The sequence below is a fragment of the Ranitomeya variabilis genome, chromosome 4 (genome assembly GCF_051348905.1).
Source record: "Ranitomeya variabilis isolate aRanVar5 chromosome 4, aRanVar5.hap1, whole genome shotgun sequence".
NCBI lineage: Eukaryota > Metazoa > Chordata > Amphibia > Anura > Dendrobatidae > Ranitomeya > Ranitomeya variabilis.
Genome location: NC_135235.1, coordinates 195,133,367 through 195,151,612, shown reverse-complemented (window position 1 = coordinate 195,151,612; position 18,246 = coordinate 195,133,367).

The window sequence follows — 18,246 nt, the reverse complement described above, 5'->3', positions numbered from 1 at the left end:
TCTGAGGTGGTCAGCTGATGATGATCCACAGTTCACCTGACCAGAACTGCTCTGATGAAGGAAAAGGAGTGGATTTTTCCACACTTCTGGTGGACTGATGAATGGATCCAAGAGTTGTAATTTTGCAGTTTTCCACGCGTTTCGAAGTTGATACACTTCAAGATATCAGCCACATGTAACGCGTTGATAATAAAACCACAATTTTACAGCTCTTGTTTATCCTGGATTCTTTCATCAGTTCCCCAGCGGCGTGGAAATATCCACTCCTTTTCCTTCATCACTATACAAGGACTTTGTGCTGCTCATGCAATCACATAACTGTCGTGTGACAATTACATCCATACAAATGTAATAAGTTGTGCAATTTACCAATATTTGTGTACCAAATATAAAATATAATCATAAATACAATGACAAAATGTATCACTAGCAATAGAGACATATAGAATGTATAAAGACACAGTGGCTTCGTCTGCACAGAAATATGCTATTACATAGTCTGCTCCATATAGAAGATCTATAGCTCTCTGCGGCAGAAGGTTTCTTTAGCACCCATCATCTGACCTTGAGGAATTGTACTTTTTATGGGCTGTTTTTAGCTAAACTCTTTTGCTATACGGCATAGAAATAAATAAATTGGAATAAAATCAAGCAGACGAGAGTAGAGAACAATTTCATCATCAAAACTTACATGGCGGGGTATATGGAGACAACATTAAAGGCAAAGAAAGGAGTTGCAGAATTAAACTGAAAAGTCATTCTCTGACCAATAAATGGTATCCTTTGCACCGGTAGACCTGGCCCCTCCAAATTTGACAATGTCAGTAATTTCAGTGGCTGCAAGGGAAATACATGATCAGTTCGAGATCTCCTTACTAATTGCTAGCTCAGTTTCATTAGCAAAGGAAGTTGTGAAAGATCCATAATCGAGATACCCTGACATTAGTGTTAATTTTCTATTGTTTCAAAGACACCTAAATGGAGGCAAATGATTTATAAACTAATAAAAAGGTCTTTAAAAACTGTTATTAAGGTCACATGAGCACAATGTGAACAAGTGGGCACATAAAGTCTTTGCAGCTTTCTATTTTCGAGCCTTAGGCCCTCCATGTGGCACAATATGGTGCTTTAAGCAGCACAAGACTCTTGGAAAAGAATAATGCAATAATACTGGATCCAATGGAGTATGCCACAGTTTTGCATGTAATCGATTCATATGAAATCACACAGACAGAAATGAACGTTACAGCAGAACCCCAAAGACTTAGGATATATGCACATAACTGTATCATAGATTCCTGTTATAGGTAGAGGTAATATGGTGTACACATAGCCTCCTTTGGACCAATATGTTTCTTTGTGTCTTGCCAATTTTAAACAGTGGCAAAAAAGGGTTTTTCTCGCCTACACCATAAAGATATTTTCCCGTTGAAGCATTGCTCCTTCTCTGTGTATGGATATTGTTGTCAATAAACATAAATCATCAGTAGAGATGAGCGAACCTTTCAAGGTTTGGTTCAGATTGGAGAACGTCCCGATGTTCGCCGAACTTGTTCACCGAACATACCCGAACAAAATTTAATTTCAATGGGAGGCAAAGCTAAATGCATAGACAACACTTTCCAGGAGGCCAAAGAGCTGCCAAAACAGCTAAATTAGGGGCAGACACTAGGAACTGTGGCATCAATTGACCCATCAATTGCGCTATAAACAAAAAATTGACATTGGTTCCCCCGTCTTCTTGATAACCAGCCATGCAAGACTGACAGCTGAGGGCGGCAACCTTCAGCTGTCAGCATTAGCAAGGCTGGTTATCAAGAATAGAGGCGTCCCCACACTGTTTTTTTAATTATTTAAATTATTTAAAAAAAACGGTGTGGGGTTCCCCCATTTTTGACAACCAGCTGAGCTAAAGCTGACAGCTTGAAGCTGGTATTCTCAGGATGATAAGGGGCTATGGATATTGACCCCCCAGCCTAAAAATAGCAGCCTGCAGCCGCCCCAGAAAAGGTGCATCTATTAGATTCAATTAAAGGACTTCATTCTGGCTGTGTGTTTATTTACAATATAATTATAGGATTAATTACTAAGCCGTGGGCTTGATGTCACTGGACAATATAAAGGTGACATCAACCCCACAAATATGAACCCCACTTGCCACTGTCACAAGAATGTGCCGAATTTGAGATTGGCAAATGTTTTCCGAACAAGTTCGCTCATCTCTAATCATCAGTCAAAATCAATGATTGAAGGACAGTGTTGGGTTTTATGTCTTTGGGAAAAAGCTGATACAATAAGTGACTGGATATCGTAAAAACTGAGCCTTTCATATTTATCTTTAGCACTACAGCATTGCTGATAATATGTCAAGTAATATAATTTAATGATATGCTGAAATTCACAAGAGACGTCTAAAGATAGATAATGATAGTAAATCAATAATATATGCTACCAATGTCTAATACGAATATAGTCTAACAATACAAATAAATGCTACCAGTTCCTATCACTGTGACCCCTAGAAGAAAGTGGCTGCTACATTAGAAAACTGCCATGCCACTTTGTTTCTTGTCCGTTTCACTTGGCTTTCTTCGAAAGCTGCATGGCTGAAGCCTTATAGGCTACAGTTGGGTCCAGAAATATTTGGACAGTGGCAGAATCTTTGTGATTTCATCTCTGCATGCCACGCTTTATAATTTCAAATTAAACAATCAAGATGCAATTGAAGCGGAGACTTTCAGGTTTAATTAAAGGGATTGAACAAAAATAGCATGTGAAATGTTTAGGAAATGCAACCATTTTTCTACAGAGCCTCCTCATTTTAGGGGCTCAAATGTAAATGGACAAATGAACTTTGCCAAAAATAAAATTTTCTTTTTTAATACTTTATAGAGAATACAGGGTGGGCAATTTATATGGATACAACTAAATGAAATGGGAATGGTTGGTGACCCAGATCGGCACGCTGAATTTGCAGAATGGGCAAAACAAAAATTGGAACAGGACCCTCAGTTTATACTGAACATTATGTTCAGTGATGAGGCAAACTTTTTTAGGTGGGCCATTTATATGGATACACCTTAATAAAATGTCTTGTGTAGGGTGTCTTGCATTGAAATCTGCTGTAATGACCCGGGTACTGCGTTCACCAGACATCAACACAATTTATATCTGCTCCTCATGTGTTAACCTCTGCGACATTTTAATGGCTGCAAACGAAGAGAAACTTGTAAATAACTTATGAAAGAATAAAGTTACATTAAAACCAAGCACACCATTGTTTTTCTTGTGAAATTCAATAAGTATGATGTGTCACATGACCCTCTTCCCATTGAAAAAAATAAAGTTGGATCCAAAATGGCGAGCTTCAAAATGGCCGCCATGGTCACCACCCATTTTGAAAAGTTTCCCCCTCCCATATACTAATGTGCCACAAACAGGAAGTTAATATCACCAGCCATTCCCATTTTATTTAGGTGTATCCATATAAATGCTGGGTCACCTCCTTTGTGATGCCTTTACTGCAGTTGACTTCACTTGTTGATTGTTTGTGGGTCTTTCTTTCTTACGTTTTGTCTTAAAAGGAAGCTGTCACCATGTTTTTCCCATATAGCCTGAGGCCATCAACTTTCAGCCTTGTGTTACAGCATTCTGGAATGCTGACTAAAAGTCTCCAAGCTGCATTGCCTTCTCTCTTCTTGCAATCCCATCCTGATTCTTGCTTCGTGTGGATCACGCGTTCTACGTCATCAACACAGTGATCCCTATCGCGCTACTGTGCTGGCGTACTTCTCTCTGCCTTGCTGGAGAAGGAGGACGGCATCACAAGAACACAGGAGGCACCTGACCAAGACCAGCGTTGTCCATCGGACCAAGACCAGCGTTGTCCATCAGACCAAGACCAGCATTGTTCATGGGACCAGACCGCCCTCTAGGTGAGGATAATAAAAGGGGCTTTTTTTGTTTTTTCAGGATGGCTTGGATACTTATATACAGCATTCCAGAATGCTGTAGAACAGGACTGAATGGTGGTGTCACTGTCCATATATATCGTAATTGTATGACCAAATATACAGCCACCAAATAGGCAAAGTGGCATTGTGCTTTCCTAGTAAACACTACCAAGTAATTGATAACTATTAGTGATCAGCGAATATACTCATTACTCGAGATTTCCCGAGCACGCTTGGGAGTCCTCCGAGTATTTTTTAGTTCTCGGAGATTTAGTTTTTCTTGCCGCAGCTGAATGATTTACATCTGTTAGCCAGCATAAGTACATGTGGGGATTCCCTAGCAACCAGGCAACCCCCACATGTACTTATGTTGGCTAACAGATGTAAATCATTCAGCTGCGGCAAGAAAAACTAAATCTCCGAGCACTAAAAAATACTCGGAGGTCACCAAGCGTGCTCGGGAAATCTCGAGTAACGAGTATATTCGCTCATCACTAATAACTATAAAACAGGCTCACCCATGGAACAATACAATAAAGGGATTCAAGTAAAAGCAGTACATAGTAAAAATGTCATATCTACTAGATGATGTTTTTATGTTAAAAAGTGAATATGCTACAGTGTATTGTACAAGACATCATGACATTGCTATTTCCCCTTATTAACATGCTAATTACATTCCTTACGAAACTCTCATTATGTCCTGTTATACAATCATCCATTAAAAATTCTGTATTTTCACGAATCTTTCGGAAACAGGTCCTGACATGCCAATCTATTATTATAAAAGACCCAGCTCTAAACACAGCATTGCTTTTAAACAACTGTAAATCTTATAATTGCATAATCTGCACAGTCTGGAGGTGACGTTGTCTCACACGGCAGAACTTTAGCCTTAGTCATTGTAGGCACAGAGTGTCCAGGCATGTGAGGTTTCATAAGGCTGATATAGAACAGTGGCATAAAGTGCTTTGCCAGTGTCAAGTTCAAGGCAAGTATTTTGTGCCCTCACACAGATAAGATAGCTGTCAGCCTAACAATTGTTCAACATACAGCTATCCGTCTCCCAGGGGCATAACGAGCCCATGCAAGAGGGGTGACCGCCATAATACTTGCCCCTGACCAATCAGAGGCCATCAGCTGACATCGACAGGCAACTCATGGCAGTGACATCATACGTAGTCCACAGCAGGCCACAGGCCTCTATACCGACTACAAATGAGGACGTCACACATCGTGGGAGCGGGGAAGGTGAATAGAATGTTTTTATTATTATTATATGCTGGAGAACAGCAGTACAACGGGGACATATATACCAGGAAGGAAACCGTGATTGGGTGCATATATACCAGTAAGGGGCCCAGGATAGGGGACATATATATCAGGAAGGAAACCGAGATGAGGGGCATATATACCAGCAAGGGGCCCAGGATGGGGGACATATATACCAGGAAGGGGCCCAGGATGGGGGACATATATACCAGGAAGGGACCCAGGATGGGGGACATATATACAAAGAAGGGGCCCAGGATGGGGGACATATATACCAGGAAGGGGCCCAGGATGGGGAACATATATACAAAGAAGGGGCCCAGGATGGGGAACATATATACCGGTAAGTGGCTCAGGATGGGGGACATACTGTATATAGCAGTAAGGGGCCCAGGATGGGGGACATATATACCAGGAAGGTTCCCAGGATGGCGGGACATTCAGTATATACCAAGAAGGGGTCCAGGATAGGGGACATTAGTACAGGATGAAGGACATTACTACATAATGGGGGGACACGTATGTCCTTATAGGATTTAGAATTCTATAAGAGCCCATACACCTGACCAACATGCAGGGTAAGAAAGTCCAAATTTTTCAACAGGGACCATTGGACTGTAGTTATGCCACTACTCTCCCCAATACACAGGAAGGCTCAGCTGAGTGCTCCTGTATCTTCTATCAGGGAGCGGCTGCCAGACTCTTCTGATGGTGGTTTATCTTCCTCTCTTCGCCTTATACTGAGCTTTGTCATGTCACTGAACAGAGCACAGCAGTTGATCAATGTTGAAGTCATCTCAATTTCTGCATACGTCCTGGTGGTAGCAATTGACATGACAAAGAAGCCACTGCTCACTCAGTGTCTTCACAGGCTATTGGGGCGGTTCGTTGTGGAAGAAGTGTCATTTACTGCTCAGTAGTGTTGAGCATTCCGATACCGCAAGTATCGGGTATTGGCCGATACTTGCGGGTATCGGAATTCCGATACCGAGATCCGATACTTTTGTGGTATCGGGTATCGGTATCGAAACAACATTAATGTAAAAATGTGTAAAAGAGAGAATTAAAATAAAAAATATTGCTATACTCACCTCTCCGACGCAGCCTGCACCTTACCGAGGGAAGCGGCAGCGTTCTTTGTTTAAAATTCGCGCTTTTCTTTCCTTACGTGAAGTCCCGGCTTGTGATTGGTCGCATGCCGCCCATGTGGCGGCGACGCAACCAATCACAGCAAGCCGTGACGTAATTTCAGGTCATTCAGTATTTTAAAATTACGCTCCGGCTTTGTGATTGGTTGCGTCGCAGTCACATGGGCGACGCAACCAATCACAGCAAGTCGTGACGTAATTTCAGGTCCTTAAGGATTTTAAAATTACGTCCCGGCTTTGTGATTGGTTGCGTCGCAGTCACATGGGCGACGCAACCAATCACAAGCCGTGACGTCACGGGAGGCTGGACACGCGCGCATTTTAAAATGGGCGCGTGTCCAGCCTCCCGTGACGTCCCGGCTTGTGATTGGTTGCGGCGCGGTCAACCAATCACAAGCCGGGAAGCCATTTTAAAATGCGCGCGTGTCCAGCCTCCCGGCTTGTGATTGGTTGACCGCGCCGCAACCAATCACAAGCCGGGACGTCACAGGAGGCTGGACACGCGCCCATTTTAAAATGCGCGCGTGTCCAGCCTCCCGGCTTGTGATTGGTTGACCGCGCCGCAACCAATCACAAGCCGGGACGTCACGGGAGGCTGGACACGCGCCCATTTTAAAATGCGCGCGTGTCCAGCCTCCCGTGACGTCACGGCTTGTGATTGGTTGCGTCGCCCATGTGACTGCGACGCAACCAATCACAAAGCCGGGACGTAATTTTAAAATCCTTAAGGACCTGAAATTACGTCACGGCTTGCTGTGATTGGTTGCGTCGCCCATGTGACTGCGACGCAACCAATCACAAAGCCGGAGCGTAATTTTAAAATACTGAATGACCTGAAATTACGTCACGGCTTGCTGTGATTGGTTGCGTTGCCGCCACATGGGCGGCATGCGACCAATCACAAGCCGGGACTTCACGTAAGGAAAGAAAAGCGCGAATTTTAAACAAAGAACGCTGCCGCTTCCCTCGGTAAGGTGCAGGCTGCGTCGGAGAGGTGAGTATAGCAATATTTTTTATTTTAATTCTTTATTTTACACATTAATATGGATCCCAGGGCCTGAAGGAGAGTTTCCTCTCCTTCAGACCCTGAGAACCATCAGGAATACCGTCCGATACTTGAGTCCCATTGACTTGTATTGGTATCGGGTATCGGTATCGGATTGGATCCGATACTTTGCCGGTATCGGCCGATACTTTCCGATACCGATACTTTCAAGTATCGGACGGTATCGCTCAACACTACTGCTCAGTGAATTCTTGATGCCCCAGAGCTAGATCAATTGACAGCATACCTGCCGCCTTTGAAAACTGCCTTCAGGAAGATTTATTAATGTGTAATTTCTTCAACAACTGCAAAGAAAAGTATGAAAGTATGAAACTGCAAAGAAAGTATGAAACAAGGATGATCCAGCCTGAAGCCAATGTAAACTTAATATGGGGATTTTTTTGCATAGGACTTTTGGTCCTTTCCAACCATTCTGTAGGGTGGAGGAAAATGGTAGAAAAATGCACATTCTGGACTAACAAAGCTTTTTGCTACTTCCATTCTACTCCCAGGTATTCGTATAAACAGGCTTGTAGGTTACAATGGACTAAAACATATCAGACTGACATCATCCAAACCGCCAATACCTGCAGGATCGTCCAGCAGTTTCCTGACTCTCCCCCAACAGAGGAGATAAGCATCTGGCATGTCCGATTTAAAAATGTCAATCCTTTTGTTCTCAAAGAGCTAAGGTGCCACCAGAGGAGTCTGCAATTACAAGTATTTCTCTCAGAGAGAATGCAGGAACATTCAGCAGAGTGAGCGCTCCTGAGTATGGAGTAGTTGGCTGAATGGTTGTCTGAAGCATCATTTGGCTGACATATGCTTCATGTATAGGTGCATTAACATAAGGATGAATGACCTCGGGGAGATCAAAACATCCAACACCGCGGAGACACCATCACGTGTTTCTCAACGCAGTGATCCAGAACACTGCCCGCATCCCTAAAGGGAAATATGCAAATGCATGTAGAAAAGCATTTTTTACTAGGCACTGCTCCTAATAGCCAGTTTCCTACTCCACACTGATGAGGGGCAAATACCCCGAAACAGCTGTCTGTGGATGGATACCATGTTTTGGTATAGGTGGTTATCCTTTAGTGGATGCTGCCCTTCCCGTGGTTGTTCCTTCCTAGTGAAAGACCTGGCTATTCATTGCTTGCGTTGAGAAACACGTGATGGTGTCTCCGCGGCTTTTCTACATGCATTTGCATATTTCCCTTTAGGGATGGTGGCAGTATTCTGGATCACTGCGTTGAGAAACACGTGATGGTGTCTCCGCGGTGTTGGATGTTTTGATCTCCCCGAGGTCTTTCATCCTTATGTTTATAGTCCTTTTACTAGGCACTGCTCCTAATAGCCAGTTTCCTACTCCACACTGATGAGGGGCAAATACCCTGAAACAGCTGTCTGTGGATGGATACCATGTTTTGGTATAGGTGGTTATCCTTTATTGGATGCTGTCCTTCCCGTGGTTGTTCCTTCCCGGTGAAAGACCTGGTTATTCATTGCTTGCGTTGAGAAACACGTGATGGTGTCTCTGCGGCTTTTCTACATGCATTTGCATATTTCCCTTTAGGGATGGGGGCAGTGTTCTGGATCACTGCGTTGAGAAACACGTGATGGTGTCTCCGCGGTGTTGGATGTTTTGATCTCCCCGAGGTCATTCATCCTTATGTTTATAGTCTTTTTACTAGGCACTGCTCATAATAGCCAGTTTCCTACTCCACACTGATGGGGGGCAAATACCCCGAAACAGCTGTCTGTGGATGGATACCATGTTTTGGTATAGGTGGTTATCCTTTATTGGATGCTGCCCTTCCCGTGGTTGTTCCTTCCCGGTGAAAGACCTGGCTATTCATTGCTTTCGTTGAGAAACACGTGATGGTGTCTCCGCGGCTTTTCTACATGCATTTGCATATTTCCCTTTAGGGATGGGGGCAGTGTTCTGGATCACTGTGTTGAGAAACACGTGATGGTGTCTCCGCGGTGTTGGATGTTTTGATCTCCCCGAGGTCATTCATCCTTATGTTTATAGTCTTTTTACTAGGCACTGCTCATAATAGCCAGTTTCCTACTCCACACTGATGAGGGGCAAATACCCCGAAACAGCTGTCTGTGGATGGATACCATGTCTTGGTATAGGTGGTTATCCTTTATTGGATGCTGCCCTTCCCGTGGTTGTTCCTTCCCGGTGAAAGACCTGGCTATTCATTGCTTGCGTTGAGAAACACGTGATGGTGTCTCCGCGGCTTTTCTACATGTAGGTGCATTAACAGTCATACAGTCAGGGCCGCCATCAGAGCATTACTTCCCCACCTGGGGTATGCGGCCCGGCGAGCAGAGGGGGCACGCAGCAGGCCCCCTCTCTTCTGCTCACCGGGCCCCAGCAGCAGGATTCTGCCGATTCAGTAACTGATCGTGCGTTCTCAGATGCACGTTCAGTTAAAATCTATTACCGTGCGGGAGGATATCCTCCCGCAAGACTACAGTTAACAGCCAGCAGCTAATCACAGGATGGCAGCTGACGTCAGCACGCATGTCGCCGGCGTATGACATCACTGCCGTACGCCAGGACGTCCGCTCCTCGGATAAATCTAACAGAGGACACCACTGGACCTTGGCTAGGTAAAGAGAAACTTTTTTTTTGTAAAGCCACACTAAGGGAGGGCATTATACCACAATGGGGGTGAATTATACTGCTATGGGTGCATTATACTGCTATGGGGGTGCATTATACTGCTATGGGGGTGCATTAAACTGCTATGGGGTGCATTAAACTGCTATGGGGTGCATTATACTGCTATGGTGGTACATTATACTTCTATGGGGGTGCATTATACTACTATGGGGGTGCATTATAATACTATGGGGGTGCATTATACTGCTATGGGGGTGCATTATACTGCTATGGAGGTGCATTATACTACTATGGGGGTGCATTATACTGCTATGGGGCGCAGTATACTACTATGGGGGTGTATTATACTGCTACGGGGTGCATTATACTACTATGAGGGTGAATTATACTACTATGAGGGTGCATTATACTGCTATGGGGGTGCATTATACTACTAAGGGGGTGCATTATACTGCTATGGGATGCATTATACCACTATTGGGGTGCATTATACTACTATGGGGGTGCATTATACTGCTATGGGGGTGCATTATACTGCTATGGGGGTGCATTAAACTGTTATGGGGTGCATTATACTGCTATGGGGGTACATTATACTGCTATGGGGGTGCATTATACTACTATGGGGGTGCATTATACTGCTATGGGGGTGCATTATACTGCTATGGGGGTGAATTATACTACTATGGGGGTGAATTATACTACTATGGGGGTGCATTATACTGCTATGGGATGCATTATACCACTATGGGGGTGCATTACACTACTATGGGGGTTCATTATACTGCTATGGGGGTGCATTAAACTGCTATGGGGTGCATTATACTGCTATGGGGGTGCATTATACTTCTATGGGGGTGCATTATACTACTATGGGGGTGCATTATAATACTATGGGGGTGCATTATACTGCTATGGGGGTGCATTATAATACTATGGGGGTGAATTATACTGCTATGGGGCACAGTATACTACTATAGGGGTACATTATACTGCTACGGGGTGCATTATACTACTATGGGGGTGCATTATACTGCTATGGAGGTGCATTATACCACTATTAGGGTGCATTATACTACTATGGGGGTGCATTATACTGCTATGGGGGTGCATGAAACTGTTATGGGGTGCATTATACTGCTATGGGGGTACATTATACTGCTGTGGGGGTGCATTATACTACTATGGGGGTGCATTATACTGCTATGGGGCGCAGTATACTACTATGGGGGTGTATTATACTGCTATGGGGTGCATTATACTACTATGGGGGTGAATTATACTACTATATGGGTGCATTATACTGCTATGGGGGTGCATTATACTACTAAGGGGGTGCATTATACTGCTATGGGATGCATTATACCACTATGGGGGTACATTATACTGCTATGGGGGTGCATTATACTACTATGGGGGTGCATTATACTACTATGGAGTGCACTATACTGCTATGGGGGTGCATTATACTACTATGGGGGTGCATTATACTGCTATGGGGGTGCATTATACTACTATGGGGGTGAATTATACTACTATGGGGGTAAATTATACTGCTATGGGGGTGCATTAAACTGCTATGGGGTGCATTATACTGCTATGGGGGTGCATTATACTACTATGGGGGTGCATTATACTGCCATGGGGGTGCATTATACTACTATGGGGGTGAATTATACTACTATGGGGGGTGAATTATACTACTATGGGGGTGCATTATACTGCTATGGGATGCATTATACCACTATGGGGGTGCATTATACTGCTATGGGGGTGCATTATGCTACTATGGGGGTGCATTATACTGCTATGGGGGTGCATTATACTGCTATGGGGCACAGTATACTACTATGAGGGTACATTATACTGCTACGGGGTGCATTATACTACTATGGGGGTGAATTATACTACTATGGGGGTGCATTATACTGCTATGGAGGTGCATTATACCACTATGGGGGTGCATTATACTACTATGGGGGTGCATTATACTGCTATGGGGGTGCATGAAACTGTTATGGGGTGCATTATACTGCTATGGGAGTACATTATACTGCTGTGGGGGTGCATTATACTACTATGGGGGTGCATTATACTGCTATGGGGCGCAGTATACTACTATGGGGGTGTATTATACTGCTATGGGGTGCATTATACTACTATGGGGGTGAATTATACTACTATAGGGGTGCATTATACTGCTATGGGGGTGCATTATACTACTAAGGGGGTGCATTATACTGCTATGGGATGCATTATACCACTATGGGGGTGCATTATACTACTATGGGGGTGCATTATACTGCTATGGGGGTGTATTAAACTGTTATGGGGGTGCATTATACTGCTATGGGGATACATTATACTGCTATGGGGGTGCATTATACTACTATGGGGGTGCATTATACAACTATGGAGTGCATTATACTGCTATGGGGTGCATTATACTACTATGGGGGTGCATTATACTGCTATGGGGGTGCATTATACTACTATGGGGGTGAATTATACTACTATGGGGGTAAATTATACTGCTATGGGGGTGCATTAAACTGCTATGGGGTGCATTATACTGCTATGGGGGTGCATTATACTTCTATGGGGGTGCATTATAATACTATGGGGGTGCATTATACTACTATGGGGGTGCATTATAATACTATGGGGTGCATTATACTACTATGGGGGTGCATTATACTGCTATGGGGGTGCATTATACTGCTATGGGGCACAGTATACTACTATGGGGGTACATTATACTGCTACGGGGTGCATTATACTACTATGTGGGTGAATTATACTACTATGGGGGTGCATTATACTGCTATGGAGGTGCATTATATCACTATGGGGGTGCATTATACTACTATGGGGGTGCATTATACTGCTATGGGGGTGCATTATACTTCTATGGGGGTGCATTATACTACTATGGGGGTGCATTATAATAATATGGGGGTGCATTATACTACTATGGGGGTGCATTATAATACTATGGGGTGCATTATACTACTATGGGGGTGCATTATACTGCTATGGGGGTGCATTATACTGCTATAGGGCACAGTATACTACTATGGGGGTACATTATACTGCTACGGGGTGCATTATACTACTATGTGGGTGAATTATACTACTATGGGGGTGCATTATACTGCTATGGAGGTGCATTATACTACTAAGGGGGTGCATTATACTGCTATGGGATGCATTATACCACTATGGGGGTGCATTATACTACTATGGGGGTGCATTATACTGCTATGGGGGTGTATTAAACTGTTATGGGGGTGCATTATACTGCTATGGGGATACATTATACTGCTATGGGGGTGCATTATACTACTATGGGGGTGCATTATACAACTATGGAGTGCATTATACTGCTATGGGGTGCATTATACTACTATGGGGGTGCATTATACTGCTATGGGGGTGCATTATACTACTATGGGGGTGAATTATACTACTATGGGGGTAAATTATACTGCTATGGGGGTGCATTAAACTGCTATGGGGTGCATTATACTGCTATGGGGGTGCATTATACTTCTATGGGGGTGCATTATAATACTATGGGGGTGCATTATACTACTATGGGGGTGCATTATAATACTATGGGGTGCATTATACTACTATGGGGGTGCATTATACTGCTATGGGGGTGCATTATACTGCTATGGGGCACAGTATACTACTATGGGGGTACATTATACTGCTACGGGGTGCATTATACTACTATGTGGGTGAATTATACTACTATGGGGGTGCATTATACTGCTATGGAGGTGCATTATATCACTATGGGGGTGCATTATACTACTATGGGGGTGCATTATACTGCTATGGGGGTGCATTATACTTCTATGGGGGTGCATTATACTACTATGGGGGTGCATTATAATACTATGGGGGTGCATTATACTACTATGGGGGTGCATTATAATACTATGGGGTGCATTATACTACTATGGGGGTGCATTATACTGCTATGGGGGTGCATTATACTGCTCTGGGGCACAGTATACTACTATGGGGGTACATTATACTGCTACGGGGTGCATTATACTACTATGTGGGTGAATTATACTACTATGGGGGTGCATTATACTGCTATGGAGGTGCATTATATCACTATGGGGGTGCATTATACTACTATGGGGGTGCATTATACTGCTATGGGGGTGCATTATACTTCTATGGGGGTGCATTATACTACTATGGGGGTGCATTATAATATTATGAGGGTGCATTATACTACTATGGGGGTGCATTATAATACTATGGGGTGCATTATACTGCTATGGGGGTGCATTATACTACTATGGGGGTGCATTATACTGCTATGGGGGTGCATTATACTGCTATGGGGCACAGTATACTACTATGGGGGTACATTATACTGCTACGGGGTGCATTATACTACTATGTGGGTGAATTATACTACTATGGGGGTGCATTATACTGCTATGGAGGTGCATTATACCACTATGGGGGTGCATTATACTACTATGGGGGTGCATTATACTGCTATGGGGGTGCATGAAACTGTTATGGGGTGCATTATACTGCTATGGGGGTACATTATACTGCTGTGGGGGTGCATTATACTACTATGGGGGTGTATTATACTGCTATGGGGCGCAGTATACTGCTATGGGGTGCATTATACTACTATGGGGGTGAATTATGCTACTATAGGGGTGCATTATACTGCTATGGGGGTGCATTATACTACTAAGGGAGTGCATTATACTGCTATGGGATGCATTATACCACTATGGGGGTGCATTATACTACTATGGGGGTGCATTATACTGCTAGGGGGTGTATTAAACTGTTATGGGGTGCATTATACAGCTATGGGAATACATTATACTGCTATGGGGGTGCATTATACTACTATGGGGGTGCATTATACTACTATGGAGTGCATTATACTGCTATGGGGGTGCATTATACTACTATGGGGGTGCATTATACTGCTATGGGGGTGCATTATAATACTATGGGGGTGAATTATACTACTATGGGGGTAAATTATACTACTATGGGGTTGCATTATACTGCTATGGGTGTGCATTATACTACTATAAGGGTGAATTATACTACTATGGGGGTGCATTATATCACTATGGGGGTGCATTATAATACTAAGGGGGTGCATTATACTGCTATGGGGGTGCATTATATTGCTATGGGGTGCATTATACTACTTTGGATGTGCATTATACTGCTTTTGGGATGCATTATTCCACTATTGGAGTGCATTATACTGCTATGGGGTGCATTGTACTACTATGGGTGTGAATTATACCACTAAGGGGGTGCATTATACTACAATGGGGTGCATTATACTGCTATAGGGTGCATTATACTACTATGATGGTGCATTATACTACTATGAGGTGCATTATACTACTATGGGGGTGCATTATACTACTATGGTGTGCATTATACTGCTATGGGGGTGCATTATACTACTATGGGGGTGCATTATACTGCTATGGGGGTGCATTATACTACTATGGGGGTGAATTATACTACTATGGGGGTAAATTATACTACAATGGGGTGCATTATACTGCTATGGGGTGCATTATACTACTATGACGGTGCATTATACTACTATGGAGTGCATTATACTACTATGGGGGTGCATTATACTACTATGGTGGTGCATTATACTACTATGGGGTGCATTATAGTGCTATGGGGTGCATTATACTACTATGGGGGTGCATTATACTACTATGGGGCTACATTATACTGCTATGGGGGTGCATTATACTATGGGGGTGCATTATACTACTATGGTGTGCATTATACTGCTATGGGGGTGCATTATATCACTATGGGGGTGCATTATAATACTAAGGGGGTGCATTATACTGCTATGGGGGTGCATTATACTGCTATGGGGTGCATTATACTACTTTGGATGTGCATTATACTGCTATTGGGATGCATTATTCCACTATTGGAGTGCATTATACTGCTATGGGGTGCATTATACTACTATGGGGTGAATTATACTACTATGGGGGTGAATGAAACTACCATGGGGGTGCATTATACTACTATGGGGTGCATTATACTGCTATGGGGTGCATTATACTACTATGGGGGTGCATTATACTACTATGGTGGTTCTTTATACTACTATGGGGTGCATTGTAGTGCTATGGGGTGCATTATACTACTATGGGGGTGCGTTATACTACTATGGGGCTGCATTATACTACTATGGGGTGAATTATACTACTATGGGGCTGCATTATACTACTATGAGGTGAATTATACTACCATGGAGTTGCATTATACTACTATGGAGGTGCATTATACAACTATGGGGGTGCATTATACTACTATGGGGTACCACCCCAGGTTACAACACTGACATAGAATTATGTGATGGTCGGAGAATAAGAATGGGAAATCATTATGAATTTCACCTAAACAACCATCAGGAATGAAAAATATTATTAGCAAAAAGTATGTATACCTTCCAACGCATGCATCTTGCAAAACTGGCAATCCTCTTTATTGTCAGGACTTGTGGAGGACTCACAGATCATACCCTCTCTGAACGTAAAAGAAGTATATCAAATACCATACTTATATCTTTATAAACCATAGAATAATGCATGACAATATTGCCTATATAAAAATGTTTTCAAAAGGTTAGAAAAAAAAATCTGGTTTGAAAAAGGCTTTAAATTGCATATTATTTTCCAAGGAGATGCTGATTGGCCAACTATTTGTAAATGGCTCACCTAGTGAGGTGGAGTCTCTAAGCCATAGGTCTAGGTCAGTAACACAGACCAGCGACAATGGTTTAGCAGAGTGATTTTTGATGGACAACACATGGATCAGTGAGGACCAGAAAAGCTGCAGAAAAGCAGGTAGCACAGATTAAGCAGAGCCAGGTATGCAGATCACATGGGAACAGTGACTGTATGTGACATCTGTATTGGTACCTGTCCCCTCTGTGTCTGCTTCAGTTGGTAGGCAACAATAAGGTAGCCCTGTTTTACTCCTGGGACTTTTGGTTCCGCTCAGCCTGGAAGCTTGGGAGCGAACTCCTGGCCAGCTAATGTTTCTCCCTGATGTCAACACACTCTTGAGAGTCAGTTTGCAGTGCCAGTTATAGTGAATATTACTCTGGTTATCTGCTGTCTGTTTGCTTAAATTCTGCCTGTATGTACCTTAGTTTGATCTCAGCCCATTTTCTGACGATTCTGCTGCCTGCAGCCTAACAATTCTGCCTCTGACTTTTACCTGCTTGTACAGATCGTGCTTAATAATGACTCTTCTTGCTGCGAGCTCTGTACAGCAGATAAAGGGTGAAGGGAAGGTAAACCCTAGAATCTGGTAAACGGAGTGGCTAGTGCTAAGCCTGTCCTTGGAAGCCCTATAGAGAGCTTCCAGGCTACCACAAATAGTGTCCTAACAGCACTGTATAGGAAATACTGCAGTAAGCCGGTAATTTTACTGCAATTCACAGTAACATAAGGGTGTACTCACTTTCGTTGCCAGCGGTTTAGACATTCATTGCTGTGTGTTGAGTTGTTTAGACGGCACACCAAATTTACACTGTTAAACAAGCTGTACACTGACTACTGAACATTGTATCAAAGTGTCAGATCTTCAGCGTTTTCCCTTGAAAAGCTATAATAAACTATTTACAAAAATGAGAGGGGTGTACTAATTTTTGTTATATACTATATATCACTTTGCTCAGCTTCTCATCTACACCATGCGGTTTACAAATTAGACTCCATGTACACGTGACAGGTTCCCTTTAAGCTTAAAATCACACATGCAGTGTTTGACCAATTTTTTTATATAAAGTTTTTTCAATTACACGTAAACATGGATACAAATAAGAAGAGTTGTTCATTTATTTTAATTTTACATATTTTTGTATCCACTCCTGTTTTGCACAAAAAAATAAAGTTTTTTTTTTCTTTTTTTTTGCTTGAAAAACGGACCAGTTTTCATCAGTGTACAGAATCTGATTTTGATCCATTTTTGGTCTAGGTGTCTGGTTTTACCATCATCTCTTAATTAGCTTTTCTTATTTGTAAAAAGAATATGAACAACCCTATAGACTATAATAGGCACGTGCTCTCAGTTAAAAATGCAAAAATTGAGCGTCTGTAAAAGGCCTGAAGGTTAAAGTGT